The sequence below is a fragment of the Coregonus clupeaformis genome, chromosome 36 (assembly GCF_020615455.1).
Source record: "Coregonus clupeaformis isolate EN_2021a chromosome 36, ASM2061545v1, whole genome shotgun sequence".
NCBI lineage: Eukaryota > Metazoa > Chordata > Actinopteri > Salmoniformes > Salmonidae > Coregonus > Coregonus clupeaformis.
Window position 1 is genome coordinate 11,061,752 of NC_059227.1, and position 12,128 is coordinate 11,073,879.

A 12,128-nucleotide genomic window follows, 5' to 3' on the forward strand; every position below is an offset into this window, starting at 1 on the left:
TTACTGTGTATGTTTGCATGAGTGTGGGAGTAAGCATTTACTGGGCCTATTAGCAGAAGTAGCCAAGTGCATGTGGAAGTAAATCACAAAGTGAATGATTTTTGTTTCTGTTTATTTATGTTAAATAACAGGAAAGAAACATCTCTTGCATAAATATAACTCAGTTTTGGCTGCATTCAGGGTGGGTGGGGATGAAACTGCTGTGCTCAGATGAGTGGTTGATGGGGATTTTCAGTGTCTCACTGGCTCTTTAAAGCATGAAGGGCAGGTCCAGGTTATTGAGTCCGTCGCCCATGTAGATGTATCCCTGCTGGGGGGTCATGGGTTCTTTGAAGGTGGTCATGCCCAGCCATGGCATGCTGCTGATCACACACACAGTGCTGTGGCGCTCAAACTGCAAGCTCCACAACCCTATACACACACACACACACACACTGATGGGTGTTATAAAGACTATCACACCATCTGCTGCTCCTCAAATGGCAGAATCCATGACCCTTCATAAATCGAGACCATGTACGGGTCTCACATTACTCCCTTTACTGATTCCGCTATTCCCAATGGGGGGAATTCGGGCCCAAGATACCCAGGTGTAAATTTAACTTTTTCCTTTTTCATGCACTTTTCTCACAGTGCGCATTCTGACCTTGAACTTAAGCATGAGGAAACACATGCCAGCCAGCTATTCGTTTAGGGTGGAGATCACAGAAATGGAGGTGTGGCAGAGGTGTGTCGACAGATATACGTATTCTGACCTTGACTTAATTCCACCATCTTTACGCTCGAGGAAACCATGAATAAGGTTGAGTGAATCTGTCTGTTCCAAGTGGAAAAACCTCTACTTTCTATTTTCAGATAGAAATAACAGCATTCTCCATGCACTGTAATGTATAAATTGATAAGAGCTATTAATAAGAGCTAGGTACATGAGCAATCCGTTTGGATAAAGGGATTGTACATACAGTGCCTTGCAAAAGTATTCATCCCCTTTGGCGTCCTTCCTATTTTGTTGTATTACAACCTGTAATTTAAATTGATTTTTATTTGGATTTAATGTAATGGAAAATAGTCCATATTGGTGAAGTGAAATGAAAAAAATAACTTTTTTCAAAAAATTCTAGAAAATAAGTGGTGCGTGCATATGTATTCACCCGCTTTGCTATGAAGCCCCTAAATAAGATCTGGTGCAACCAAAAAATAAAAAAAAATAGGTTGTGCGTGCATATGTATTCACCCCCTTTGCTATGAAGCCCTGAAATAAGATCTGGTGCAACCAATTACCTTCGGAAGTCAGATAATTAGTTAGATTGCACACAGGTGGACTTTATTTAGGTGTCACATGATCTGTCACATGACCTCAGTATATATACACCTGTTCTGAAAGGCCCCAGAGTCTGCAACACCACTAAGCAAGCGGCACCATGAAGACCAAGGAGCTCTCCAAACAGGTCAGGGACAAAGTTATGGAGAAGTACAGATCAGGGTTGGGTTATAAAAAAAATATCAGAAAATTTGAACATCCCACAGAGCACCATTAAATCCATTATAAAAAAATTGAAAGAATATGGCACCACAACAAACCTGCCAAAAGGGCTGCACACCAAAACTCACGGACCAGGCAAGGAGGGCATTAATCAGAGTGGCAACAAAGTGACCAAAGATAACCCTGAAGGAGCTGCAAAGCTCCACAGCGGAGATTGGAGTATCTGACCATAGGACCACTTTAAGCCGTACACTCCACAGAGCTGGGCTTTACAGAAGAGTGGCCAGAAAAAAGCCATTGCTTAAAGAAAAAAATAAGCAAACACGTTTGGTGTTCACCAAAAGGCATGTGGGAGACTCCCCAAACATATGGAAGAAGGTACTCTGGTAAAATGAGACTAAAATTGAGCTTTTTGGCCATCAAGGAAAACGCTATGGCGCAAACCCAACACCTCATCACCCTGAGAACAGAGAAGAGCTTGGACTGGGCTGAGCAGGAGCTGCCCTCCCGTAGGGGTGGGAGGGCAGCTCCTGCTCCAGACCATGGTACTTGAGCAGGAGCTGCCCTTGAGGAGCTGCCCTACTCAGGTTGGGGTGTAGGGTTTGAGCATAACCTGAAGATAAGGAGGGACAGTTCCTCTTGCTGCTCCGTAGGCAAGTACCATGGTCTTGTAGTGGATGTGAGCATCAACTGGAAGCCAGTGGAGTGTGCGGAGGAGCGGGGTGACATGGGAGAACTTGGGAAGGTTGAACATCAGGCGGGCTGCGGCGTTCTGGATAAATTGCAGGGTTTTGATGGCACAAGCGGGGAGCCCAGCCAACAGCGAGTTGCAGTAGTCCAGACGGGAGATGACACGTGCCTGGATTAGGACCTGTGCCGCTTCCTGTGTGAGGTATGGTCGTACTCTACAGATGTTGTAATGTGGAGCATGAACCTGCTCTCTGCCAGAGCTATCTATGAACAGCTATTCCAGTAAATTGGGTCTGTTGTTCTGTTGATAATATACTTATCAAGTATTGCAGTTTCACAATGCTCTTTGTCTATGGGGTGGGATTCATCTTCCATGACCAAAAGACACTCTCCAGCCAGGTTGATGTGATTTCATCAGAGTTCAGTTTGAGTCAAGGGCCAAACATTCTTATTGATTACAGCTTTTTTCAGAGAAACCGCTCAGCGATGGTGTCTACTTTCCACAGGTGGTTTCAAACTCACACATGGTGTTGGAAGCATGTGGATGTCCCATACTCGAGGCATAGGGAGGAACCTAGTCGGAGGACAGGCATGGCAGGTGTATTAGCATAAATGAGGAGTCGATAACAGCAACTTGCCACATACTTCCAGGCAAGTCTAGAGGATCTCTTTGGTGAGAGGGGGAGCTTTACTCAAGGATCCCAGAGGAAAGTACCTGTCTTTTGGTGGAGATCTACCACGTTGTCCCTAGAAACTGTCTTTAGTCTGGGTCTCTCTCTCTCCCATTCAGCAAAGCTGGAGGTCTGGCCATTAACGAGTTCTCAGTGAGGGTGATACTGTCACTGGGCACAGATGTCAGTTCAATGTCTAGTTTTGATTTTCATTTGGTTAAGTTGTCAACTAACGTGAATTCAACGTGAAATCTCCCCTCCTCCCAAATAATGACCATGTTAGGTTAAATGTTAGTTGAAAAAATACGAAATGCCTTTATGTTGATTACTTTTTGCAAATCCAATCAGTTTTCCATGTTGATTCAATGTCATCACATAGATTTTTGGGGTTGAAATGACGTGGAAACAACGTTGATTCAACCAGTTTTTTCCCAGTGGGGTGTAATGTATATTAAGCTGGTTTGGGAAAGCTATACACACATGCAGTGACAACCTGTCATTCAGAGCCCCACCTGTTTTGAGCCCCACCTGTTTAGCAAATATAATAATCATAATATATATATTTTTTGTTGTTGTTGCCTGTTTTGTTTGTTATTTTTGCATTAATACGTGTCACATATCAGTTTGCAAACAATGTAAAAAAAATAAAAGAATAACAATTGAGTTAATAAAGCCGCATACAAACATGGTCTCTTTTTTGCTTTCTTGAGTAAGGCAGCTCTAAAATGCAGGTGTTTCAGTCTAGCTCAGTGCTTTATGTGGTGGTGGGGCAGCCAGCAGAAAATACAGCGCATAGGGGTTGGTAATATTCTCTAGTTGTGCCATGATTGGCTCAGTGTTCTGTCACTCATGGGGACACTACGTCACTGCAAAATCTACAGGGAGAGCAAAACCATTCAAGCCCCTTGGGTGCTGCCATAGAGTTACATTAGAAGTGCTCATCCAAGAAGGCTCAAGGTCATTGGCCACAGATAAAATGACGTCAAATCACGTTATAAATCAAATCAAATTGTATTTGTCACATGCGCCAAATACAACAGGTGTAGACCTTACAGTGAAATGCTTACTTACAAGCCCTTAACCAACAATGCAGTTTTAAGAAAAATAAAAAACTAATAATTAAAGAGCAGCAGTAAAATAACAGTAGCGAGGCTATATACAGGGGGTACCGGTACAGAGTCAATGTGCGGGGGCACTGGTTAGTCAAGGTAATTGAGGTAATATGTACATGTAGGTAGAGTTAAAGTGACTATGCATAGATAATAAACAGAGAGTGGCAGCACCGTAAAAGAGGGGGTGGGGGGACAATGCAAATAGTCCAGGTAGCCATTTGATTAGCTGTTCAGGAGTCTTATGGCTTGGGGGTAGAAGCTGTTAAGAAGCCTTTTGGACCTAGACTTGGCGCTCCAGAACCGCTTGCCGTGCGGTAGCAGAGAGAACAGTCTATGACTACGGTGGCTGGAGTCTTTGACAATTTTTAGGGCCTTCCTCTGACACAGCCTGGTATAGAGGTCCTGGATGGCAGGAAGCTTGGCCCCAGTGATGTACTGGGCAGTACGCACTATATCTACCGTAGCGTTGATTGGACTGATCATGTCAACGTCATATTTTCAAAATCTTAGCTAGCAAGCTAGCAGTCATCATCATGAATGAAGTCGACAATCTAATGGCAAATCCTTTTCAATCTTTGTCATATGAAGAGAATTATGAAGAGAAATTATAGATAAAACGTATCGGTGCTCATTGACCTCCGACTGGGAAAATACGTTTGAATGGTCATCCAACTCGGAATTCCAAGTCGGGAACTCGGGACTCTTTCTAGAGCTCTGACCTGAAGATAACTAATGTCATGATTCAACCTAGTTTTTTTCGGAGTTTCCAGTTGTCTTGAAAGCACCATAAATCCAGAGAATACCAGACTTTAATGACAAAGTTGATGACAAAATTTGACCACGAAGGACCGCCGCACCACCTTCCTGTTCAAGTGAGCACAGCACAACAAGGTGAGTCTAAAAATGTCTTGTGTGCTGCTGCATAAATTATGTAATATGCCCGGGAGATATGTACAGTGGGGAAAAAAACTATTTAGTCAGCCACCAATTGTGCAAGTTCTCCCACTTAAAAAGATGAGAGAGGCCTGTAATTTTCATCATATGTACACGTCAACTATGACAGACAAAATGAGAATTTTTTTTCTCCAGAAAATCACATTGTAGGATCTTTAATGAATGTATTTGCAAATTATGGTGGAAAATAAGTATTTGGTCAATAACAAAAGTTTCTCAATACTTTGTTATATACCCTTTGTTGGCAATGACACAGGTCAAACGTTTTCTGTAAGTCTTCACAAGGTTTTCACACACTGTTGCTGGTATTTTGGCCCATTCCTCCATGCAGATCTCCTCTAGAGCAGTGATGTTTTGGGGCTGTCGCTGGGCAACACAGACTTTCAACTCCCTCCAAAGATTTTCTATGGGGTTGAGATCTGGAGACTGGCTAGGCCACTCCAGGACCATGAAATGCTTCTTACGAAGCCACTCCTTCGTTGCCCGGGCGGTGTGTTTGGGATCATTGTCATGCTGAAAGACCCAGCCACGTTTCATCTTCAATGCCCTTGCTGATGGAAGGAGGTTTTCACTCAAAATCTCACGATACATGGCCCCATTCATTCTTTCCTTTACACGGATCAGTCGTCCTGGTCCCTTTGCAGAAAAACAGCCCCAAAGCATGATGTTTCCACCCCCATGCTTCACAGTAGGTATGGTGTTCTTTGGATGCAACTCAGCATTCTTTGTCCTCCAAACACGACGAGTTGAGTTTTTACCAAAAAGTTCTATTTTGGTTTCATCTGACCATATGACATTCTCCCAATCTTATTCTGGATCATCCAAATGCACTCTAGCAAACTTCAGTTGGGCCTGGACATGTACTGGCTTAAGCAGGGGGACACATCTTGCACTGCAGGATTTGAGTCCCTGGCGGCGTAGTGTGTTACTGATGGTAGGCTTTGTTACTTTGGTCCCAGCTCTCTGCAGGTCATTCACTAGGTCCCCCCGTGTGGTTCTGGGATTTTTGCTCACCGTTCTTGTGATCATTTTGACCCCACGGGGTGAGATCTTGCGTGGAGCCCCAGATCGAGGGAGATTATCAGTGGTCTTGTATGTCTTCCATTTCCTAATAATTGCTCCCACAGTTGATTTCTTCAAACCAAGCTGCTTACCTATTGCAGATTCAGTCTTCCCAGCCTGGTGCAGGTCTACAATTTTGTTTCTGGTGTCCTTTGACAGCTCTTTGGTCTTGGCCATAGTGGAGTTTGGAGTGTGACTGTTTGAGGTTGTGGACAGGTGTCTTTTATACTGATAACAAGTTCAAACAGGTGCCATTAATACAGGTAACGAGTGGAGGACAGAGGAGCCTCTTAAAGAAGAAGTTACAGGTCTGTGAGAGCCAGAAATCTTGCTTGTTTGTAGGTGACCAAATACTTATTTTCCACCATAATTTGCAAATAAATTCATTAAAAATCCTACAATGTGATTTTCTGGAAAACATTTTCTTCATTTGTCTGTCATAGTTGACGTGTACCTATGATGAAAATTACAGGCCTCTCTCATCTTTTTAAGTGGGAGAACTTGCACAATTGGTGGCTGACTAAATACATTTTTTCCCCACTGTATACTGTAGCTAAGAAAGTAATACTAAGTATATGTTGTGTAGTAAGCTGTTAGTAGCCCATGTGCCTCACCCTAATAATTTGGTCCCTTTTCCCCTCATAACTTAGCCTACTGTTCTGACTTGGTGGTGCACATGTAGCCTATAGCCTGTTTTAGAGAAAATGTAATCATTGAATATTGTAAGAGCTTTCATTGTCTGCTTATATGCCCCCTTTATTTATCCTACGGTTCTGACTTGGTGTACAGGGAGAATACTGTAAGAACGGCCCATGTTCTGAATTCTGCTGCTGTACATTTCAAAAGTGCTGAACAAATAGTTATATTGACTACGTCCGTCTTAGCTCGCTCATTAATGTTTTAATCGAAATTACGGATTGCCTCTTATCCGCTCGTCGTCCCCTTATGCCATAGTTTGTACATCTCAATTGTCAGTAGAAACCACATTTGTTTAAGCAAGTCAGCCATATCAGCTATGTTGTTTTTAAAAGGCAGTAAATGAGGCTGAATGAACTATTTCGCTGCCAGACAAGGCTCCGCTGATAGCCAGGTGTCACAGTGATAAGGTGTTGGGACAGCTTTATGTAGGCCCTAACAGTTTGTGGGCTCCGTTTGTCACCATTATAGTCCAATTCATGTATTGTTTAGTGTTGTGTTGTGTAGTGGCTTTGCTGGCATGCATAAAACATTTTGGGGGGGAGTTTGCCACATCAAAAGATTTACATTCTAAAATCGCCACTGCACACATGCACACACCACAGAGATGCTCATCCCTGTTAAATGAACAGCTGTGATATGTTTTAGACACAGGCTCTGGACACACACACAGCATTACCTATCACTTGTCCATAGCAATCATCCTGTTGAGCACACCACAAACATGTTTAGACTAACTATATCCAGATTTAGTACTGTATTACATTTATCCCTGGCCCTCTGTTTTGGCTTCTGGTTGAATCCTGTTGGCTTCCCTTGTGAAAAATATGGTGACTGTGAATAATATTGTCTTCAATTTAATCGTCCTAAAACTCAAGGCTAGACTGACAGTGGGTGGTGGGCCCAAGGCTTGGCCTGACATTTTGCAACATAACTATCTAAAGGGAAAGGCTGCCAGCTTTCTTTCAATTCCATCCCAGATTGAGCACTGAAGAGCCATTTGAATACTACCCAGGGAATTATTTAACCATGTTCTAGAATCTGTATTCCATCTGGTGAAGATCCATGATCAGCAGAGCAAGGCAGCCATTGACCACTCATGAGTTTATCCATTCAGCCTTGCTCACGTCCTCGCTACTGACCCACGGCTGGAACTGCTGTCAACAGATAGGCCTACAGCTGTTTTATATGATGGGTTAACCCAAACAGCCTGCTTTGCAGAGCAGAAAAATAAAATATGGAGTCAAGATCCAGAAGAGAATGCCTTGATAGTTTCCTCACAGAAAGACTGGGCTCTCAACTGCCAACCCAAATCATTGTCAGTGCCAATAACAAGGCTAGTTTAGTATAATAGTGCATGGCCACCAGAGCATGTCCAACAGAAGTAACCTCATGTTCATATTACATTTTGTCTCCCACAAAGACTCTTTTTCAAGGGCTTTTCAAGGAACTCATGGAACTGGATCTATTTCTAAAGACAGACAATTTGTGGGAAGGAAACCCCTCCCATGGGGGGAAAGGTAGACTGACTGTACCTGTTAGAATGGCCCTGGTAAAGGAGTGGTGTAGTGAGAGATTTGGCACTCTGTTACCTTTGGGGATATCCTCACTCAGAGGGTCCAGGAAGTTGATGGAGGGGTCGAGGTCAGCCATCTCCAGGATGGATTTCTTCTTCAGGTTTTGCGGCTCAGTGAAGTGCAGGAAGCAGCTGAGTTTACCCGCCTCCGAGGAGGACTGACCTGCAGGATAGACAGAACACACAAAGACTCACTCATTCCCTCACCCAGTCACTGACAGCATGATATGATTCTGTCCATGTATGAGAGTGAAAACACAGAAAAACATATGTGTGTACACTACAGACCCACATGCACAATGTGCAGTGTGTGATATATGATGGGCTGGATTCTAGTTCCAACTTCCAACACAGTCGGAGCTAAAAACTACACAGCTAAGTCATCATCTCCAGGCAGTAACACACATAGCTGTGTCCCATCTCCCCACAGACAGACCACATTCTCAACTGGTAACCACCACACTCTATGTGGAGCCATACATTTCATTAATTACTTTGAACAGTAGCTTTACCCTCAAAGCTGCGGTTGGTCTGCACCAGGCCGTGGGGACTCTTAATGAAGGTGCCGCACGGGACCACAGACATCTCCTTATCAATGGTGTGGACAGTGGTGGGCAGCCTCTTCTCCTCATTCACCTTGATCTGCAACGCAAACCAAACAACAACCATTACCAAACATCCGTCACAACATCCATTACTCATCACTCTGCAATAATACCACACACAGTCACGAGGGTCATCTGCATCAAGTTACTGCACATTTATCTCTTAGTAATAAGCAAAACACCATTAGCCTAGTTCAACGTTTAAACAACATCATTCGTCACACTTGTTCCCATCATGACGTCCTCCTCCATAGCCTCGTCCCCCTCCCTTTGTCTCTGTGTGCTCATACTCATGTGAGGGGTCTCCCACGAAGCGACCTCTTGCTGCAGAAGTAACCACCGCTAGCATTGCCTCAGTGTGGCAGGGGGAAGCAGGTGCCAGTCCACACAATTGAAACTGGAGTGGGGAGAGGATACAAACACATACATACATACATACATACATACATACATACATACATACATACATACATACATACAGTGGGGGAAAAAAGTATTTAGTCAGCCACCAATTGTGCAAGTTCTCCCACTTAAAAAGATGAGAGAGGCCTGTAATTTTCATCATAGGTACATGTCAACTATGACAGACAAATTGAGAAAAATAAATCCAGAAAATCACATTGTAGGATTTTTTATGAATTTATTTGCAAATTATGGTGGAAAATAAGTATTTGGTCACCTACAAACAAGCAAGATTTCTGGCTCTCACAGACCTGTAACTTCTTCTTTAAGAGGCTCCTCTGTCCTCCACTCGTTACCTGTATTAATGGCACCTGTTTGAACTTGTTATCAGTATAAAAGACACCTGTCCACAACCTCAAACAGTCACACTCCAAACTCCACTATGGCCAAGACCAAAGAGCTGTCAAAGGACACCAGAAACAAAATTGTAGACCTGCACCAGGCTGGGAAGACTGAATCTGCAATAGGTAAGCAGCTTGGTTTGAAGAAAACAACTGTGGGAGCAATTATTAGGAAATGGAAGACATACAAGACCACTGATAATCTCCCTCGATGTGGGGCTCCACGCAAGATCTCACCCCGTGGGGTCAAAATGATCACAAGAACGGTGAGCAAAAATCCCAGAACCACATGGGGGACCTAGTGAATGACCTGCAGAGAGCTGGGACCAAAGTAACAAAGCCTACCATCAGTAACACACTACACCGCCAGGGACTGAAATCCTGCAGTGCCAGACGTGTCCCCCTGCTTAAGCCAGTACATGTCCAGGCCCGTCTGAAGTTTGCTAGAGTGCATTTGGATGATCCAGAAGAGGATTGGGAGAATGTTATATGGTCAGATGAAACCAAAATATAACTTTTTGGTAAAAACTCAACTCGTCGTGTTTGGAGGACAAAGAATGCTGAGTTGCATCCAAAGAGCACCATACCTACTGTGAAGCATGGGGGTGGAAACATCATGCTTTGGGGCTGTTTTCCTGCAAAGGGACCAGGACGACTGATCCGTGTAAAGGAAAGAATGAATGGGGCCATGTATCATGAGATTTTGAGTGAAAACCTCCTTCCATCAGCAAGGGCATTGAAGATGAAACGTGGCTGGGTCTTTCAGCATGACAATGATCCCAAACACACCGCCCGGGCAACGAAGGAGTGGCTTCGTAAGAAGCATTTCAAGGTCCTGGAGTGGCCTAGTCAGTCTCCAGATCTCAACCCCATAGAAAATCTTTGGAGGGAGTTGAAAGTCCGTGTTGCCCAGCGACAGCCCCAAAACATCACTGCACTAGAGGAGATCTGCATGGAGGAATGGGCCAAAATACCAGCAACAGTGTGTGAAAACCTTGTGAAGACTTACAGAAAACGTTTGACCTGTGTCATTGCCAACAAAGGGTATATAACAAAGTATTGAGAAACTTTTGTTATTGACCAAATACTTATTTTCCACCATAATTTGGAAATAAATTCATGAAAAATCCTATAATGTGATTTTCTGGAGAAAAAAATTCTCATTTTGTCTGTCATAGTTGACGTGTACCTATGATGAAAATTACAGGCCTCTCTCATCTTTTTAAGTGGGAGAACTTGCACAATTGGTGGCTGAGTAAATACTTTTTCTTGTACATACATACATACACACATACATACAGAGAGACAGAGAGAGAGAGAGAGAGAGAGAGAGAGAGAGAGAGAGAGAGAGAGAGAGAGAGAGAGAGAGAGAGAGAGAGAGAGAGAGAGAGAGAGAGAGAGAGAGAGAGAGAGAGAGAACATCTGATTAGGAGAATGGTTCACAACTCCAAAGCGACAAGAGTGACTTGCTAAAAGCAAGCTATAAATATTGTTGTGGAAGAGGTTCTAAACTATTTCCTTTGCACCCCTTACCTGTAAAGGCTCTTTTTATCACTCATCTCATCCTCTGAAACCCCCTGTGCAATGAAATAGTCACCCTGTATGCACAGAATCTTGCCCCAAAATAAGACATGGTTGAATGTGTAGCTAGTTCCTCCTCAGGTTGACCAGGGAAGTCTGCAGGGCAGCTTTTTTGCTCACTGCTCATAGTTAAACCGTTGCCAGAAACGAGGTCCAGAGAGTAGTATAACGTCTTGGAGTCCATTGAATATATAAAGTCTGTATCACTGAAAAGTAAATACTTTTATTTCTATAAAATAAAGAAGGCAAAATGTTAGCAAGTTATCTGAGGACAGCTGCTAAGCAGGTCCAGTTGCCAATGTAAACAAATCTCCTTAGTTACGTGTAGTCATAGCAACTGCTGGCCGCTCCCCAAAAAAGAGGCCGAGTTCCAGACCGTGTACAAAGCATTCACCATAGAGATCCTAATTCCTAACCCTTTAAAGTTCAAGAATGGTCCGAAAATCGCAGCCATTGTGGTCAGGGAGAAATCCAAACCAGTCTAATTGGAATGAATGGCAGTAGAGGCATCGGTGATCATATCCTGCTTTTACTTATTCAGAAAAATAAAAGTAAGGCATGTGATATATCAGAAATTGTGTAATAGAATTATTGTTAACCTACAATTATAAATACAGTTTATATGGGTTTTATACCAATTATCTGAATAAATAGCCTCTAAAATATATGTGAACAGACCATAAATGTATACATTTTTGTTTTCTTTTAAAGCTGTGAGTGTTATTATATGATACCATATCAGTACTTTTGCATTTACAACTTGTCTATTCCTATCATCAACTGATTTCAGACAGTGTATGGATGTATTGTTTGAATGGAATGTTGGCATATTCAGACAGGAAATGCCACGTATTCATTTAACCAATTATTAGAAGATTACATGCAGTACATTAGT

At 43.0% G+C, this 12,128-nt stretch overlaps 1 pseudogene; it reads right to left on the reverse strand.

Annotated features, from left to right (window-relative positions):
• Positions 1–83: 83 nt before the first annotated feature.
• On the reverse strand, positions 84–11,510 carry LOC121552465 (annotated as a pseudogene).
• Between the last annotated feature and the right edge of the window lie 618 nt (positions 11,511–12,128).